Source organism: Bidens hawaiensis, unplaced genomic scaffold (genome assembly GCF_021521415.1).
Source record: "Bidens hawaiensis isolate Kalapana, Puna unplaced genomic scaffold, B.hawaiensis_p1.1 tig00036749_1, whole genome shotgun sequence".
Classification (NCBI taxonomy): Eukaryota; Viridiplantae; Streptophyta; class Magnoliopsida; order Asterales; family Asteraceae; genus Bidens; species Bidens hawaiensis.
This window is the reverse complement of record NW_027496412.1, coordinates 25,525-38,286: the sequence shown is the minus strand read 5'-3', so window position 1 is coordinate 38,286 and position 12,762 is coordinate 25,525.

Below are 12,762 nucleotides of genomic sequence, written 5' to 3'. Positions count from 1 at the left end.
CCCGTGCACATCAAAAGACTAGGCACATTGAGCAGAGATTCAACTACATAAGGGATGAAGTTGAAAACGGAAAGATATGTATTCGCAAAGTTCACACTGATCAAAACATTGCGGATCCACTCACGAAGCTCATTGAAAGGCCGAAGCACGAGGGTCATACTTGCGCCTTAGGGCTTCGATATTCTAGTGATTGGATTTGATCAAATTTTGTATTAGGATATCAGAACAATCTTATTTTAACTCAATCATATGGTTTTGGTTATGGTCATGTTCTTGAGTTATGTTCCATTTTAGCATGTTTAAATCCGTGAATAATTTGATTATTCTAAACGTCTGTAGTCGATCATAGTTGTAGGAACAAATATGAAATTAAGACTATTAGGAACTTGGATTGGTAGATATTCATGAGGTATGACTATAGCAAAGGGTTTGCTGCCAAGGTTCATTGATATGTATAGGATAAATATTGGACTGACCCGCCCTCAATTTTACTGCATGGAATCCTTGTGATTTGTGATCATAGTTAAATTTGAGTAAAGGCGAACATCATAGTATCCTCCGACCTGAGATACATATTGGGTCTTGAAATATGTCAGTACATAAGGCTAAGCTCAAGTATGGTACGAGGTGATAGTGAGAGACGTATGTAGTCAATAGGGGATTTGTCCTATTATTCGTTGAGAGTTAAATGTCTAAGGCCTGATTAGTTAAACCAACAGAGAATGATCACTCTGTGTCTCTGGATTTAACATGACATTTTTGGCAAAAGGATAAATGATAGTTTCACCTAAATCATTTTCATGTATGGGACTTGAAGAGGATGATGGTATTGAATGGCACTTCGTCATACGTATTAGGGATAGTAAACTGTTGTTAGGCGGTATTTGCTATTTTCATCAATCTTCTATGTATCTTGTGCAAGTGGGAGATTGTTGGAATCGATCTGCCCAAGACACATATTAGAGTTCATGTGGCTTGTACATTATGATTCAAGTCGGGTCATACCCAATAACAAGCTAGACAAACGCCATGATAATTATTATTAGATATGATCTACGTAATAATAATCAACACTTATACATTTAGAAAGTGGGTTTTCTAAATAATTGCATTTGTGTGTTAAGTAAATTATATGGATAATTTATATATGAGAGAAATGTTATTTATTTGTTTGAATAACAAAAATAAGTATTAGGAAAAATAATAACAATGTGGGTTTGAGTTTTGGGAGGAAAACCACCCAAGGTGGCCGGCCCCATCTCTCCCCCTCTCTCTCTTCTTTGTATTTTTCCAATACATGCAATCTCTTCTATTGGGAGATTAGTTTTTCTTGGTGAATGCAATTTACACCTTTTCTCTCACACACAAACTCTCTCTAACATCTCGGCCGAAAATCCAAGATCTATAACAAGAGATTGCAAGAGTGTTAAGGACCCTAGCAACCAAAGTGTTTGTTGGAGCTTGTTGGGTATACAAGCTTGAGGATTTCTCTTTTGAAGTCTTGACATTCATTCTCATTCATCCCTTTCATTTTCTGCACTTGAAGGTATGTTCTTGAGACACTCTATGGTTGTGCTTTAAGAGTATGTATAATCGTATATGGATCATGGATTGGGTTTAACATAAACTGGTTTATGTGTAATGGTTAAACAAGATTTAAAACTATATTTCGGCTGCGTTTTCCTTAATAAATGGTTATTTTGGACTTTGATAATTTTGCTAAAACCCAACAAAATAATGTATCTTGAATGTGAACGAAAGCTTGTTGGTACGTGAACGATATTCAGATATTGCACGTATCGAGAAGGAAGGTATGTATATGAAGTATGAATGTGTATGAAAGGTGTATGTATGATATCTGAGTATGTATGAATGTTAATGGAAGTATATATATAGAAGTACAGTATGATATGGGTATGAAAAGAAAGTATGCACGAGTGTGGAAGAAGGAAGGGACTAGACCCTAATAATATCTGAGATAGAGAAGGAAGGGACTATACCCTAATAATATCTGAGATAGAGAAGGAAGGGACCAGACCCTAATAATATCTAAGATAGATAAAGAAGGGATCAGACCCTCATAATATCTGAGATAGAAACGGAAGGGACCAGACCATAATAATATCTAAGATGGAAAGGACAGTATGAATATGGTATAGAAGTAATAAAGTATGAACGCATGTATGAATGTCAGAAAGAAAGGAGATAAGTAAAGTATGTAAATATGTATCTTCGGGTGCATATATGAAGGAAGTGTATCTATTGTGTGTTGCCTGATTAACTAGAACTGACTCAGCATAGCTGACTTTTAGTATGCACATAGGTGAGTAGAATGAGGCAGCTAGGTTGAGCGGGGGCACATGGCAAAACAATAAGAGGCAGTCATCTGAAGACTTATGATATTTTATAATTAATGTTTTATTTCAAAAGACAAAGTTTGAATTATGTTAAGACAATATTTGAAGGATATGTAATATATATATATATATATTGATGTTTTTATATTCCGCGTAAAGTTTTAATTATCTCTGATTTGTAGAACTGTGTTTATGAGTAAATCCAACACCCAATGTAGGGCACCGGGACCAGGGCCTTACATCAGCTTAGTGAACGGGTCTGCTAGGTTTTGATCTGTGTGTAGTTTGCTTACTATGATGTCTCCTCGTTCCATTATTTCCCAAATAAGGTGGAACTTCCTTAAATTGTGCTTGGCTTGCGAATACTCGGAACCATATCGAGATCAGCGATGAAATTCTTCATCCAAGCAGCATCTGATACGGCTATGTATTCAGACTCAGTGGTGGAATCTGCCACCACACTCTGCTTGGAGCTTTTCCAGTAAGTAGCTCCTCCATTGAGAGTGAATACAAATCCTGATTGTGAGCAAGAGTCATCTCGGTCAGTCTGGAAGCTAGCATCAGTTTAACACCTTGTAGTGAACTCTTCTTCCACTCCTCTAAACACCAAGAACATATCTTTGGTCCTCTTCAGGTACCTTAGAATTTTCTTCACTGCAGTCCTCCAAACACCAGGACTTTGCAGAAAACGGCTAGTCATGCTTAAAGTATACAAGACGTCAGGTTTAGTGCTTAACCTAGTGTACATGATAGAGCCAATTGTTGAAGCATATGGAATTGCTTTCATGTGCTTTATCTCAATGTCCGTTACCGGAGATTGCGAATTGCTTAACACGATTCCTTTAGCAATGGGAACAGCTCCTTTCTTGGAGTTGTCCATTGAGAAGCGCGCCATGACGTTGTCTATGTATGTACTTTGACTTATCCCTAGAAGGCGCTTAGACCTATCTTGGTAGATCTTAATTCCCAGAATATAAGCAGCTTCACCAAGATCTTTCATTACGAAACAAGATCCCAAGCGGTGCTTAAGTTCCTTAAGCATAAGAATGTTGTTTCCAATGATCAGTATATCATCCGCATACAGGATGAGGAATGAGATAGTGCTCCCACTAGCCTTTCTGTAAACACAAGGCTCATCTTGGTTTTGATAACACCAAACTCTTTGATTTTCTCATCAAAATGTATATTACAGCTTCGAGATGCTTGTTTGAGTCCATAAATAGACTTATTCAGTTTGCACACCCTGTTAGGATATTTAGGATCGACAAAACCTTCAGGCTGAACCATATAGACATCTTACGAAAGGTGTCCATTAAGAAAAGCAGCCTTGACATCCATTTTCCATATCTCGTAATCATAATATGCGGCTATGGAAAGTAATATCCTTATTGACTTAGTCATAGCAACTGGCGAAAAGGTTTCATCATAGTCAACCCCTTGAGTTTGAGTAAAACCTTTCACTGTCGTGCTTTATAGGTCTGTACATTTCCATGCATGTCGGTTTTTCTTTTGAAAATCCACTTGCTCCCTACTGCCTGACCTTCGGGGGTAACTCAACCAAGTTCCAGACTTGATTGTTATGCATAGATTGCATCTCGACATTCATGGCTTCTTGCCATTTCTCAGATTTCGAATCTAAGATAGCAGATTTATAGTTAGTAGGTTCGTCATTTGACTCGGCTACTAATAGGATTTCAGGACCATCCAGATGCCATAGGTATCTATGATTTGGTACGGGACTCCTACTACTTCTGTGAATGCTCGTATATATGTCTGATGTATCAGCAACAACACCTTGTTGATCAGACACTCCAACTTCCTCAGCGGTTGTTTGTGGTTCTTGAATTCCTTCAAGATCGACAATATTATTCCCAGTTCCTCAATCAAGAATTTATTTCTCGAGGAAATGGTCGTTCCTTTTGATAGAAATCAAATTTGTATCAGGTTGGAAGAAATAATATCCGCTTTGGTTATAGTATCCGACGAAAACAACTTTTACGCCGCGGAGATCGAGTTTGTCATCAGAATCACTGGTGACATATGCATCACATCCCCATACTCAAAGGAAAGACAAATTGGGCTTACGCCCATGCCATATCTTATATGGGGTTTTGTTTACCTTTTTAGTTGGAGCTAGATTAACAATGCGGGCGGCAGTCATAAGGGCAAAGCTCCAAAAGGAGTGAGGCAAGTTAGTTCTACACATCATCGATCAGACCATGTTTAGAAAGGTTCGATTTCTCCTCTCGCTCACGTCATTATGTTGGGGTGTTCCTGGTGGAGTGAGCTGTGAAACAATTCCACGCTCTTTTAGAAGATTGATGAACTCTAAGCTGAGAGACTCTCCACCTCAATCTGATCAAAGCATTTTAATAGTTTTCCGTGTTGGTTTTCCACTTCATTTTGAAACTCTTTGAACTTATCAAAAGTTTGATGTTTGTGTTTCATAAGATACACATAAGCATATTGACTATAATCGTCAATAAAAGAAATGAAGTATCTTTCATGGTTTCTAGACATGGTTCTGAAAAGGGCCACATACATCAGCATGTATAAGTCATAACAGATCTCTTGCTCGTTCACTTTTATGAGTGAAAGGGTCCTTGGTAAGTTTTCTAGCTAAACAAGACTCCAATCTTCAAAAGAGTCTGGTCATATGGATTCAAGAATCCCTTCGGATTGGAGTCTTTTAACTCGTGCCTTGCTTATGTGACCAAGTCGGCAATGCCACATAAACGTATCATTGATGCCAGATCTGATATGTTTAGAAAGATTAAATACATAATTGTTAATTTGAACATCAATCTCTATTAGTGCTCGGTTTTGTCGTCTCGAGTATTTGTAATTATCGTTTGTAATTTATTATTATCTTAATGTTAAAAGACATTTATGGAATTATGACCCATTCGCTATGTAAGGCTCATTCGTTAAGGTTGTTTAACGAATGAGCCCATTCGTTAAGGATGTTTAATGAATGAACCTTAATCGTTATATGTAAATGTCCATTCGTTAAGGATGTTTAACGAATGGACCTCAGTCGTTATATACTAGATCCATTCGTCATGGAATGTTGACGAATGGGGTATAACGAATGAGTCATTCGCTATACCATAAGTTAACGTAAGTAAAGGAAGATGAATGAAGGCCATTCGTTATGGGATGTGTAACGAATGTCATCGTCTTTTATATAAGGATGTTCATGCCTTGTTTAATTGAAAGTGTTGATTTAAAGTATACCGTCACTGTGCCGAATTGCTCTCTCAATACTTCAACTAATATTATCGAATATAACCTAACATATAACGTATATCACATAACTAGATCCTAGATCTAATCAATATGAAGAATCCATATTGACTGATGATCTAATCGGTGTTCTACAAGTCATATCAAAGCATCCAATGTTAGATTACTTATGTGTTAAGGTAATTCGTAATGGATTGATTGATTATTCAGTGAGTTAACATGCTGAGATGTTAATTGGAGATTGATTTGAAGGGAATTGAGGTCGGATTTGATATAGTAAGGTGTGTGATTGATGACTTGGGTTATTGATTATGTTTGAGATGGTTTTTGGTTGATTTTGAGTATAGTACGAAACATGGGATTCTGTTCTCTGATTTATTGGATTGTAGTTATAGTTTGAAACGATTTGAGGTTTGCAGAATGGTTTAAGTGTGTTCGCGAGATTGATGCGGGTTGTTTGAGCCTTTGATTGTTCAATTTCGTGCAAAATTGATCAAGTAATCCATAAGATTAATTTGTTTAAGTTGAACAGTTGGATCTGGAAAATTTCTAGAATCTGGAAATAATAGCTTGAAGATTAAAAGATACATACTCATTCGCTATGTTAATTTCACTCATTTGTTATGTGTGTGATCTTCATTCGACATCAGATCCTAAATAATTCATGACACATGTTAAGTTTGTTACAACAGAATAACAAATGCATTCGTCACTGTAGCTAATTCATTATTAGTAATTTGTCATTCATTCTCAACCATTCATCACTCATTCATCTGCTCATTCGTCAACCATTCAATCACTCATTCTTCATCCATTCGTTACTCATTCGCTCACTCATTCGTTCACTCATTCGTTGTAACGATTCCGGCAAAATCAGGTATACCCTAACCGGTATATACTATTTATGTGATATTTAATAATGAATATGTGAATTATAATGTGTTTATACGAGTATGTATGATTCACAGTACGGATTATACTCGATTATACAGTTAATCGTATTGGAAATACGATTAACCGATTAACGGTTATTGAAGCCCGAACGAATCGAGGATACTTTATAGACGAGATATATAATATTTAGTGATGTTTACGAAGTGTTAAAGCTTCGGGATAAGTGAATTAAAGCACAGAAAAAGAATTTCGATTTAATGGTACGTCGGTACGTTAAACGAAACCTTTAATACCAAACCAAGCAAGAGACGATCGATCAAGCCGAAAAAGATGCGCGATTATTAATGATATGATGTTTTAAGTTAATAAATGTCATGGTTTAAGTTTTTAAATCGGTTTTATATAAATTTCATTTTTAAGCCGAAAAACGACCGTTTTAGCCTCGTTTTAAGCCGAATTAAACGTTTAACCGAAAAACGAACTGAACCAGATTATCCAAAACATTATCCAGATTACGGAAATCTGAATGTGTGGCTAAGAATGAAGAAGTGGGTCCCACCCCACTCCCTCCTTAATGCCGATCGGAAAAGGGGTATTCCCCCCTTGTCTTGTTTTCTTTTTTCAACACAAACAACTCAACATCCATCAACTTCTTCCATTGTATGATCTAAAGATCCAAAGTTTTAACAAGAAAACCGAGGTAAAGATCGTGTTATGTACGTGTTTATCTTCGTTTCTCGAGTTTTATTGCAAGAAAATGAGGTTTCAAGTGAAAAAAGGGTGAAAACCCGAGATGAAACCGATTCTTGCATGATCAAGTGATGTATACGGGTTATACAAGGGATCTTGGTCCAACAAAGGAGTTAAACGAACCAAAAACGAATTTTTACGGTTAAATCTTTGTTTTTATATCATAACCGAAACAATGAAAGAAATGGCTTGATTGTGGGTGTAACTTGCTTGGTGTGGTGTTATTGTGCTTGTAGGTGTTGTATCTAGTTGTTAGCAAAGGCTAGAAAGCAAGATCCTTGCGATTTGAAGCTAGAAACTCAAGGTAGTTCGGTTTTCGTATGTTGTTGTGTTTTGGGACAGATTGTGATACGTGAAGAGTTAAGTCATGAAATTTTACAGAGGTGTTAGATATATGAAAATATGAGTTCTGTGAATTTTTGGTAATTTTTGGACAAAGGATGAATATTTGGTGAATTTAATGCTCGGTTTTGGCCAAAAATGGTGAAAAATAGCTAAATATCATGAAAAATTCTGGAAATGTCCAGATAAGCTTTTTATAACATGTATAAGTCACACAAAAAATTTGAGGTCAGTTGGAGAAGTCTAAGTAGGATTTTCAGTTAAACGAGTTCTAGGGTTTTCTAGCTCGGTTTTAGTGAAAATGGCATGTAAAATGAGATTTTGGTTCTGGAAAAATTACAGGGGACTATGGGGATTGCAGGGGTCATCCAGGAAAAATTTGGGATTTTTCTAAGATCGTTTGGTATTTACGACATATTTAGTGTTTAAATGATGTTTAAAAATAGATAAATAAATATTAAATATAAAAATCAATTCTGGAAATATTTTTATAAAAATCCCCACTGTCAAAAAGTGATTTATGCAAAATTTTAAGATCCGAGATTAAACGGATAATTATTTGTGCTAAAAAGAAGATAAAAACAAACTTTTAAAGCTTAAAACGCGTAAACCGGTAAAGTTCGCCTAAGCGAGCTGACTGGTGTATAAAAACCCTAAAAATGAACTATTTTCATATAATTGAGTTAAACAAGTAAAAACAAATCATCCGAAAATAATTCGGATGATTTGAGTAATTTTAACCGATTTAACAGTTTCCGGTACGCCAAAGACGGAAACAGGTCCCGCGGCCAATCGGGGCGTCTAAACCGAGCTCTAAATTCACAACTTTACTTAAATTATCAGTCAACAACTATTTTCGGGTCGTGTGTGACCAAACTCATTTTTGAAACGTAAAAACGGATAACCGTGCTAGGCACGCAAAACGGAAAAACGACTAGTAGTAATTTTGACTAATGAACTCTAAACGATATCACGATCTGAGTCCTGAGAAGTGTTTCTGGGTTAACATTGCCCCCAGAACGGGTACAGTACTGGGTTAACAGTGTCCCCAGATGTACCGGTTAACACGATTAAAATTAAATAAATAGTGAATGTATAGTAACGAATTTTGGGATCGTATTACAGATCCGGATTAATAGCTCACGTACTGTGTTACTGCTTGCGATAAGGTGAGTTTCACGAGCCCCTTTTTCTGAATTGTTTTTTAAATATTTTCCCGGGGCGGAAAGCATGTTATTATTGAAATGTTTAAGTACATATTGAACACATGGAATTGCGTGTATTTATAAATATTTGATTGTACGGGAATCGTATGGAATGGGTACAGTACTGGGTTAACAGTGCCCCCAGATGTCCCTAGAAGTGTTTCTGGGTTAACATTGCCCCCGGAATGGGTACTGTACTGGGTTAACAGTGTCCCCAGAGGTCCCTAGAAGTGTTTCCGGGTTAACATTGCCCCCGGAATGGGTACTGTACTGGGTTAACAGTGTCCCCAGATGTCCGTAGAAGTATAATTACATCGCTAATATATGATTATTATAATGATTTATCACAGGTGTTTAAATTAGTGAAACTCACCAACTATTCGTAGTTGACCCGTTTTCTTTACATGCTTTCTGGGTACTCCCAAACTGGAATAAGTGCTACATGCTTGATGATGCGTGCTTTTGTGGAAGCTTAGTGATCATTTTGTATTAAATATGTTAATGTACTATTGGTAAAACTTATGTGCTGTCGCCTAGACGATAACTAAACTCGGAACAATGTAATATGATATGAATTAATGTAATGGTGTTTTCTTTATAAGCAATGCTGTTGATATCAGACGTGTCTGTTGCATCCCGTTTACATTTCCACTGCGGTTATGGGGTGTTACATTCGTTATCCATTCATTACTCTTTTGCTCACTCATTCTTCATTTATTCGTTACTTATTCGTGTTGGTCATTCGTCACTGATTAATGGTCATTTGTTAAATTACCATTCTTCATTCGTCTTCTTGATTCGTTATCAACCATCTTCACTCATTTGCTATTAATTTTCATTTTAAACCCTTAATTTGAGTTTGTTAAGACTTAAACTTTTATTTTACTTATAATGGCTAGTTATTATGCACTGGCTTCTCAGAACGTGTTGATGCAACAAATGTTACATTCTGATGCCGAAATTGGATCTCATTCGAAATGTCCTCGGTTGATGAAATTTAGTGATTTTGCTAAAAGGGAACCACGTTTCAGAGCACATTTTGGGTCGGTACATCCTATTGTTCACATTGTCTTGATGATGAGTATACTGTGCCTATGGTTGGAAATGAGACTACTGGTTTTACACGAAAGAATTTACTAAATATTCTCAAGAAGAGAAGAAAGCTTTAGAGATTGAGACTAAGGCATACTCTACTTTGACTATGGCATTAGCTGATAATATTTTCCATCAAGTGGGAAGTATTAAAATTTGTGCTTCTCTGTTTCAACATATCAGAATGAGAAGTATGGGTAATACTGAAGAAAGTAAAAAGGTGATGTTGAAGTTTCAATTCAGAAACTTTAATCTATTAAAAGGAGAGACTGTTGAGGAACTGTTACTCGTTTAAATCATGTAATTGCCGAAATGAATAGGTTAAAAATGGAACCAAATGAAAGTGATAAGTTTGAAACTGTGAAAAATGTTCTTCCAAGTTCCTACTCGATATTTCTCATGGTACTTAAGGAGAATAGTTCATTTAAGAATGAAGATCTCACGACGAAGGAATTTATGCAAAAGATTGAAGATAGAGAGTATGACTTGAAATGTCAAAAGTCATCAAAAGACACTCAAGACCCGAAAATGTATGGAGGTTGTTTGTCTTTGAGTAGTACTGTAGCTCCAATCACTGCATTTCTTACTCAAACTACACAAGAGGGATCATCTTCTTATAGTGATCCTAATGTATGTTTCATGGCTTCTAGGGTTAATGATAATTCTGGGGGATCAACTACTACAAATAGCTTCAATGCACCACCAAATGTTAACATGAAGGAAGCAGAACAAAATTTGCTTTTCTTTGTGCTTTAATGATATCTTATGTAAATTTGGTGGGTAGCAAGATTGCTACAAATGAGCTGACTGATGAAGACTATGATCAAATTGATCCAGATGATTTGGAGCTAATGGATCTCAAATGGAATATTTCTATGATTATTAGAAAGGTAAAGAAGTTTATGCAACGAACTGGCAAAGACTTACCATCTTTGAACAAACGAGTTGGTTTTAATAAATTGATGGTCAAATGTTACAATTGCCAAGAGTTTGGTCATTTTGCCAAAGAATGTGATAAGCCGAAGAAGGAGTATCGTGGACCTCGAAATCAAGACAGAAATGGTGGAAAGAAGGTAAATGATTCTTCTGAAAAGCCTTCTGGAGGTAGCCCTTCTAAAGCTTCAGGATCAAAAGCTCTTCTCATGGTGGAAGGAACTGATTGGGCTCAAAAACTGCTGTGTAATGATAATCAAGCAAATCTGGCTATGTTCGAACATACTTAAAGTTTTCTAGATGCTAGTGGAAACAACTTGTGTTCTGACAATTAAACATAATCAGATTTAGATGATTCTTGCAATATGCAACTATCTTCTTTTGCATGCATGGCTAAAATTGACGAGGTTAGTTCTTCTGTTAAATTATCTGAAACTCTATCTTGTTCTTAATATGAATCTGTTAAGTATAGACTTGTTTCACTTAAAGATCATAATGCTTCACTGGTGAAAGAAATTGCATCAATCAAGGATACTTATAGACAATCACCAGAATCACAAATGAGATTTAGGGAAAAAAATAGAAGCTTTGCCTATAAGTAACCATGATTTGAAAGCAGATTTGTCAGTGAAAATGACTATTAATGATAAACAGTTTCAAGATATTCTTAAACATAGAACTAAGATAACTGAGCTTGAAAATAAGGTTCTTGATTTGAAAAGCAAGTTGAACAAGTTTCAAAACTCTTCGTTTTTGTTAAATGAAATTATTGAAGTATCTGGTAAACAAAAATGTTCAAAGAACGGTTTGGGTTTTGTTGAAGTTCTTCCACCATTTCATGATGATTATTCCTAAAATCTGTTTGCGGGAAAGGAAGAACTTGTTTCAGAATCAGTCACCATTGAGGAAAAACCCGAACAGGTTAAAAAGGACAATTTCAATGGTCAATCTTCATTTCAAGAACTTCATATTCAAAGTAACAAGGTCTTTACTGAGAATGCTGATAAAGTAATCATTGAGGATGTAATTGAACATGAAATTGCACACAAAAAACATAACATTCCACGTTCAAATCACATTTTGTGTGAACTTCACGAATTAGAGGAGGCTGTGTACAGTTCAAATGCATCAAAAGTGAAAAAGGAAAAATCTGTTAAGCTTAAGGCAAAGAAATCAGAAAAACCAAATATTTCTGATGAGGATTTGATGCAGTTTATCAATCCTGTTCCTCCTAAGCCAACTACTGGTCGACTGTTTAAGTTGAAAGGTGTTAGCAAAGTATTCACTGAGAAAGACATTCTGCTCAATCTTATCAAACCCGAATTGATAGAAAGTTTCTTTCAAAATGAAACTTCCATGATACACGATATTAAACATGCTTTTGTTAATTCCAAAACATCAAACACAATGGATCCTTTGGTCAAAGCCAAACAATTGTTAAAATCTACTAAGAAAGTTCAATTTGTTAACTCAACTGGAACTGACACTTTACCGAGTTTTTCTAATTGTTCAAATCTTGATTTTTACATGAAAAAGAAATCTGTTACGTTTGATGATTTGAACAAAGGACCTACTCCTGGTGTGTTTCATTAATATTCTATTGCAGCAATTTCTCCTAAACCACAACATGTGCGTGTTGACATGAGAACATGTTTTCTATGTGGTGAACAAGGTCATGTTATGAGCAACTGTGGAATGAAGAAATCACAGAATCTTCATCCGTTTATCAAGTAACAAGCCAAACCCGATCCTGTGATTATAGAAATTTTAAAAAGACCCATATCTTGTGATGATGAGACTCACATCATGTTTTCAAATGTGAATCCACGTAAGGTGATTCATGTTGATGAAATTACGAGTAATTTCAAACCCAAATTTGTTCCTACGGAACCTATTTGCAAGAATGTGAAAACAAATGTAGTTCAAGCTGCATATTTGAGACG